This window comes from Pectinophora gossypiella, chromosome 1, assembly GCF_024362695.1.
Source record: "Pectinophora gossypiella chromosome 1, ilPecGoss1.1, whole genome shotgun sequence".
NCBI classification, from domain to species: Eukaryota; Metazoa; Arthropoda; class Insecta; order Lepidoptera; family Gelechiidae; genus Pectinophora; species Pectinophora gossypiella.
The window spans coordinates 16488178-16496715 of NC_065404.1; positions in this window are offsets into that span (position 1 = coordinate 16488178).

Below are 8538 nucleotides of genomic sequence, written 5' to 3' on the forward strand. Positions count from 1 at the left end.
TCTTCACGGTCGGAGAAAGCATCTGAACCTTCTGGTAACGGCTGAGGGTCTGGATCGGTCACGCTGTCATCATCGTCCTCCAATCCGTCTTCGCTGTCGTGTTGGTGCGATATGTCAAGTGTGCCATTATCCCGCGGTGAATGTGACTCCATTCTGAAGTAGCATGAGATGGTCTTTTATGAATGCTCACATGCTTTGGTTCCTCAAGGCTTCACTCAATGTAACAGAAATGTCACATACCTTAAAATGTCAAATAAATACGTAAAAATAAATATTTTCAAATTTCTGAAAAATACGTGTTTTTTTATTTGTTGAAACCTATCATATTCCTAAGAATCTTTAAATTATATGATCATGGGCTATAAATATTAACACACCTTTGAAATCACTTAATAAACAAAGACTGATAAAATATCACTTCTATCTAAAATTATTCCTTATTCAATGCTAAAAATAAGCACATTTCGTAAAATAGTATACCTATCTAAGTAATATTAAAATACTAGACATTGCCATTAGATTTGCTGAAAATTAGCAAATCGGTATTGTCAATTTGTAAGGTCGCTAAAATGCAGCTAATAGGTCGTAGTGGCGCCATATCTTTGTGAAGTAATGCCTAGGTGGTGAAAATAAAAAGCGTTAAATAGGCATAAGGCCTTCAACTGACTGAATATTCTGAAATTATACGTATAACGTTGCCATATAGTGAAAACTAGGTAAGCGCCATTTTGAAAATCCACATTCGAATATCATTTTTGTTAAAAATAAACCTCGCAATGGACACGCTAATTTCAATCCCGGTGAAAACTTTTAGTTAAAATTTTTACCCGGAATTATACATATATTGGATGAAAAAAATGTGATTCCTGCTTCGGAGGGCACGTTAATCCGCCAGCTGTTACCTATTATTTTTATAGGTACACACCTCCCTAATAACCCTGGTATCAGGGTTATTAAGTCACTGATCTCGCCACAACAGTTGGTTTACCCTTCGGGTCGGAAGGTCAGACGGTCACACAGTCAGTTTTTCACGAAGTGTGAAATCCGGATCGTGAGCCCAACGCTTAAACCAATGGACCACGTAGGTCGTTATCAAAAAGACTTTATTCATTAAAAAAAAACAACTACTTAATTAAAAAGTTTTTACTTTCGCTTGTGTGTGAACCCCGAACGGTGATATTGACTTTTGTTCGTGACTTTTGTTTTTCTGTGCTTTATCCCTAATAGATACGTATTCTTTTCCTCAACTAAATAAACTCACCCCTATTTCCCTCCGGGGTAAGCAGAGACTTTAGAATTCCATTTGCTTCGATCCTGACACACTTCTCTTTCTTCCTACACATTCATCAAACGCTTCACACACGCACGCCCGCGCCGATTCAGAGTAGATCGTACTAAAGTTTTTCTAAGGACATCTCCAATTTGGTCAATGTAAGTCCTTCTAGGTCTTCCCTTGAAGACTTCCCTTTTTCCCTTCCCTTTCGCAATTCCTCAAATATTTAAATAATCTGAAATACATGGTAAGAATGAGATTTTATAGAGAGTGTCCAGAATGTGCCCCTTAGGCACCGGTCGCCGGTTACATAAACCGTATTTTGTAATCGTTACACCCCATCAGACGCCTTCAGATTAAGATTAGCAAATCGCTTTACAACTTGACATAACACTATACAGCATAATTGTAACATCCATAAAATAAAATGGTTGCGAAACCATCAGTCGTCCAATTGCACCATTTATTGTGGTGATCTATTGAATTTTGTAAATCTTATGGTATAATGATTAATCAACAGAAATCTGGTGTAGCAACATGCGCTAACGCACCATGACCGGCCACAATGGGCAGTGTTGCCACTCGAGAAAATAAAAGAATAGTGGTATATGTCTCACAGTCTAATTGGTGTACAACAATCGTTTACACCATTTAAATGTAGGCAGGGGTCCGCAACTCCGAAATGTTTTAATTTTTTATAAAATAAAAATATTTATTCCCCCTACTCAAGATCTATCTGATTTCCAATAAAGTTAAAGAATACGCCTTAAAAAGAAAAAATAGCCATCAAAAAGTGGTTACAGCGTTGGGCTCACGATCTGGAGGTCGGCGTTCGATTCCCGATGGGAACATTGTCGAAATCACTTTGTGAGACTGTCCTTTGTTTGGTAAGGAATTTTTAGGTTTGTATCACGTGATTGTCCGAAAAAAGTAAGGTTTCGTGCTTCGGAAGGCACGCTAAGCCGTTGGCCCCGGGCTACTAGCCCAAATACATCCACAAACCCGCAGTGGAGCACCGTGGTGGAGTATGCTCCATACCCCCTCCGGTTGGTTGAGGAGATGCCTGTGCCTAGCATTGGGACATATATTATACGTATAGGCTGTTTACGTTTTATGTTATGTTATGAAAAAACCGGATCTGTCAAAAGTTCAGGTGAAAAATGGGCTAACGCTAAGGTGATGATGATTTAATTAGGAGTATTCTACTTACATAATTTCTACCAGGCTACCAGTGCAGTGGCAGGGAAAAGTAAAGTTCTGTGTGGGAGGAACCCGGTTTGCCGTACACTACTTTAACTACCGGTACAAAATTTAAACGGGGGACCGTATGTTTGTCACCCCTGCATCAGAGGTAGTGTTGTAAGTGAGGTTATCTCTGTGCATCGCACTGCATTCTATACACTGCATAAAAAGATTTGCACCGACTAAATTGCATTGCAAAATGAACGCCGAACTCTCCCGTCCGCTGCGGTAAACATTGTCAAGCTTCTCATAGATTTGCAATTCAATTTAGTTTCTAAATTTCGATATTCAGATGCTTATTAAATGGATAGTTTACAATAAAAAATATAATGTTGTAAAACTTGTAAAGTTAATTAGAAAAAATATTTGCGAATTTTCGGGGCTTACTTCATTCGTTTTGCTGGCTAAATCAGTCAGACATTTAGTCAATTCTTGTAGACAACATCTAATTTTATTTTAAGTTATACTTGTCATTTTATTATCCACCGAAAAAGACAGGGATAGGCAATCGACAGGCGTAAAATGTATCAATTTAAGAGCCACGATCTTGTGGGTGCAGCATTTTCCATGCTACTATTATTATTTTTTTAAAGAACGTCTAGGGCCCTGTGCCGAGGTTTTTCTTGCAGCTTCTTTTCCCCGGCTATACAGGCTGTGAGAAGCTGCAGTAGTTTTAGGCGGATGGGACGTTCGTTATGTAAAAATTGACGATTCAAAGTGTAACTATGTTACCTACTGAATAAAGATATTTTTGAATTTGAATTTCTTTTTTAATTCATTTTAAAATTATAAATTTGAACATTTTATAATTAATTTTTTTACCGTGTACACCATAACGCGTAAGTGCGAGGGAGACACATTTCGCGCGCTCTCCCCCTTACTCCTTAGCGGCTTACGGCCATTTAAGACTAAAGTAAGACCCAGAGGGGTGAGGTCGGCTCCAGATACGAATTGGCACGGGGCGGAGAGTTCTATACGTGGTATAATTCTTTATTCTATGGTATGGTGTCAGTGACAGCCTGTCGCCAATATACGGACCATCATGATCGATGTGCCAGGTAAAAAAAAAAGTGATATAACTATTATCGTAATTTCAAAAACAAATTCAGACATCTTTATTTATTTTATTTATTTATTTGGGTAACATACAGCTATAACATTACAATTGGGTATTTGACTAGGGCAAAGATAAATTTTAAAACGCTAACGTAAAAATAGAAGCCAGTTTAAGATGATCAAAAATCAATCTTATTTTACTATTTAAATTGTTTTCTAATTTTGAATTAAGAATTAAGAAAAAAATTATGAATTAAGTAACAATGAGTACGACGTTCTTGTATTTGGCTAAATGCGTTGCGAAGCCATTATATATATATATATATAAAAATGAGTACGACGTTTGACCGCTTTTATTGATGACGTCACAGGACAGTATTTCCATACAAACTCCAAAGAAAACTTTCGTTTTGACGTTTCGTAAAAAGTATTTTATTTGACTAGGTTGTCAAGTAGCCCATTACACATTACATCTAAACATTAGTATAAGCCAACAAAGTTTCCACCTCAGAATAGTACAAATGTAAATTGTATACAACAAAAATGTAACAGAATAAAACAAAATATAAAAAGGGTAGTTATTAATAATACAATTACCATATATTTAACCTATTAGGTCAAATTATGGACTTTGTTAAGAATAAAACAAAAGCTACTTAAATAAAAATAGAAATAAAACGAAATCTTAAGTAAGTAAGCTTGCTTTACAGTTTGTAATATTTAATTGTACTTATATTAATTTATAATTAAGCGGGAAATCGACATTAGGTAGCGAGGAAATCCGTTAAGATAATTTGTTTTGTAAACAGATATTTTGTTTAGAAACTTTGTTTAATTTTAAATGTAAATAGTTTGTTATTTATTACTGATCAATTGGTTTTGTTTTGTCGTAATTGTGTTGTATCGTAGATAGCGCTTTGACTATTTTACGTAAATTACGAGTCTGAACAACCTATATGTACAACTTTAAAGTAGGTCTCATGGCGTATTTTTTTTTGTTGAACTTTTAGTACAGGCCTAAAATGTACCTATATTCTGAATAATCTCCTTTTACAATTAAATGCAAAAAAGTTTTGTTACTTAGTCTTATTTATGTATTTCTCACTGGCTGTTAATTGCCAAAAAATGTTTAAAATGACATTAGATCTCATTTAAAAATAAAATGGTTTCTTTTTTAAATTTATTAAATGGCGGGCGATTAATTAGTTTTTCGTAGATTTTGGCCTGTTATTTTATAAAATGGAAAAATACGGCAGGTACCAAAGAGTTCATAACATTTTTTTAAAGTTTACCTGAATAAATGTAGTAAAGATCACATTTTATATTGTTAATATAACGTGCATGCAACAAAAGTCCATCATGTCTATTATCTAAAAAACTACATTTATTATTTTTTAATTTAAGTATACAATTAATTTACTCCTATAAAATACCTAATAACTATATTTTAGTACAGAAAGCCTTAGAACCTTATAGGCTAGCTTAGAATTTAGAATATAAGTAAGTATCAATTACTTGTGTTATTTCACACCAACATCGCGAGATCCGTTTGACATCTTGCCATCTGAACTCTTATTACGCAATACCGTGGCAAAGGAATGTTGCGTAAACAGCCACATGTCTATGGTTCATCCGTGTTCGGTTATTTGTGATACTTTTGTTACCTGTAGTCGGTTGCAAATGACGTCATCTTGTTAAATACTTACTCTTTATTTGGTAAATCGTCGGAACATTGGGGTTAATATGACAGAGAGAAATTCTGTTGTGTTTTCCTATTTTGGTATTTTAGTGGCAGTTAAGATAGTAGGTATTACATATTTGTGCTTATATGTACTCATTAGTTCGATTTAATTCCATAGTAATTTCGTGTTTAGACGTTTAGTAAAAAGTAACTGATTTGAGCAGCTGGAAACTAGCCTATTTATCTTGAAATTAGTACATGACCCAATTGATAAGTCATAGTAATTTTATGCAGTTACTCAATACTACCGCCGCGGCCGCGGAACTTCCGTACGAACTCTAGTGCTTAATTTATCATAGTTACTATTTAGTACTCGGCAGTGCACTAACTAATAACAACACATTTATCAACATACAAATTTATTGCTCGCTCAAATCGATGCGATGCAATAACTTTTTTTTAATTTCTTTTATCGACTTCCGAGTGTGTTACAATTAGAGTCACGACTTACAACCGACGGTGCAAGTTACAATGTGGCTAATTATGACATATTTATTGGCTAAGTTGGTAGTTGATACTTCATGACAATTTGGTACACGAATGCACGCAGTCCAATATACAGGGTGTTATTATCATATACATACATCATCATCTCCCTAGAATTATCCCGTTGTTCACAGGGTTCGCTTAACTAACCTCAACACTTGACAGGTCCGGTTTTTACAAAAGCGACTGCCTGTCTGATCTTCCAACCCGCGAAGGGAAACCAGCCCAATACAGGTTAGGTCACATACCTCCGAAAATGCATTTCTCGGGAATGTGGGTTTCCTAATGATGTTTTCCTTCAACGCTGAGCACGATCACGTGACTTATGAATTTCAGACCATGATTATCAAATCATGGTCTGAAATTCATAAGTAAGTTGAATAGAAAATGTCTTTATTTAGTAGGTATTAATCAGACCTTCATAATTTATCTTGTACAGTCATGAGCAATATAATGTACCCACTTTAGGACTCTGACGTACTAACATATTTGACATTTAGCGAGACTTACAGTTCAATTTGTCAAAAAAGTTAATGTAACACGGTACCAAAGTGTATACATATTGATGCTTGTGACCGTACTTAGTACACGAGGGATTCCTCACATTTGATGTTTCACAATTTACAATATAGGTAACAGCTAATTAAATTTCTGATTAGTAATAACCTCACGCAAGACATATCAAACTCTATGCTTGTTACGGGCATTATTTTCTTACTATTGTTGGAAAGGAGACCACAGTGTAATAACATTTCTTTGGTAACATCTCCAGTATGGCAGTCTATAATTATTGCATTACGAATGTTAGTTACGTAATACATAGTTATTATACATTTGTACACGCAGAAGGCCGTCAACGCCCTGCGCGTCCAGTCCAGTACAATAATGGCTATAGGATGCTGTTGGGGCTGCCTCGCTTCTGCAGCGCATCTGGCATGTTTGCGCAGATGCACACCGACGACTTTTTCGCGTTAATACGCAAAAAGTCTGCCTCGTTGCTCTGCAGGGTGCGGGCCAGCTCCAACTCCATCCTGAAAACTATCGCGGCCAGGTATGACTCCCCAATTATGAGGCACTGGGCCAAAATACTCGTAAAAAGGAACGAAATTTTATGATGTTTTTTCTACCACACGCTACTAACATTATCTTTTAAGTTTTATTCCATGTTACTAATCAATTGGATCTATGTTATCTTAAAATTAAATAAATAATAATAAATAATAATTTGTGATACATACATACGCACACGCTTATTTCTCGTTGGGGTAGTCATCATCATCATCAATTTAAAAGCCACGCTCTTGTCGGTGTAGCATTTTCCATTCCAGTCTATCAAAGGGCAATTCCTTGATTTCCCTATAAGACACGACGTTAACCTTTTCTTTAATCTATTCCGTGTAAGCTCTTCTTGGTCTTCCCCTTCCTCTCTTTCCTTCTAGCTTTCCTTCTATGATGTTTTTAATAAATTCGTCGTGTCTTATTAGGTGTCCAATCATCTTGCCTCTTCTGTCCTCAGTAATTCTCAGTATTTGTCTCTCTTCCCTTACTCTTACTAGCACTATCTCATTTGTAACCCTTTCTGTCCAACTTATTCTTTCCATCCTCCTCCAACACCACATTTCAAAGGCCTCGAGTCTCTCGCTGTCCTTCTGAGTCAGTGTCCAAGTTTCACATCTGGGCTATACTCCGGTAGTTTAATCCGTTGGGGTAGGTAGAGACGGAATTCCACAAACTACGATTCTGACGCGCCACTTTCGCCTCATCCACTCTCAGCAAAGACTTTATGCATGCTCGCCGGTTTAAAGTGCTCTTGACCTGGCCTTTCTTTAAGACATCCTAGGTCTAATCGCAGTATCTGTGCTTACAATTGTGATATAGTATGGTATGTAAGTGTATAAGCCGTGTATGGAAGTGTGTCGCTAAGCCGTTGGTCGCCGGGTTAGTCGTTACATGAGCCATGTCAGGGGCTTTTGCCGGCTCAGTAATAACCCTGACAACAGGGTTAGGTTGGTATTCCACCTCACAACCCACACGATAAGAAGAAGAGTACTATCTTTGTGTTCGAAGAATTTATTTTATAAGACATGTTAATCGCTGCTTTCGGAGGGAAGGCGGCAAAGGCGAGAGCGGGCGGAGGTGCGGGGCGCGGGACCACCGATCATTCACTCACTCGGCACCCGTCATCGTTTCGGACATTCTATCGGATCAGCTGTGCGCGCCGGAATAGATAACCTTAACTAAGAAATAAATAATTGATTTGTGTTTGTAAACTGAGTATTACTTAAAATTCAGAAGTGCGATAAAAGAACCTACGATGAAGAGAACAATTCCAAATAAAGACAGTGAGTACACACGTGTTAGAAAGAAGTCTAGACTTTCTTCAACATCGACGAGTGCTGGTTGCTTAGAAGTGCAGCAATTACCCGGTATTCGTCCAATTAATGATGAAAGTGACGACTCCGACGAGAATACACCGCCGAACGTTCTGCTAGAGCGTTTACTTACTCAAAAGTTAGAGAAAATGGTAGAGAAATATTGTGCCGATTCAAGGCCGTTGCGAAATGTATCAGGTGAGAAGATTATCCCTGCATTTGATCCCGACAATCACGATTGTAATATAAAAAACTGGTTGGCGAAAATTGATCAATTAGGAATGGTGCATAAGTGGGACGATTACTCCAAAATAGTTATAATGCAAACACGACTTGTGGGTCAAGCCGAGTTATGGTTCAGCCGTTTG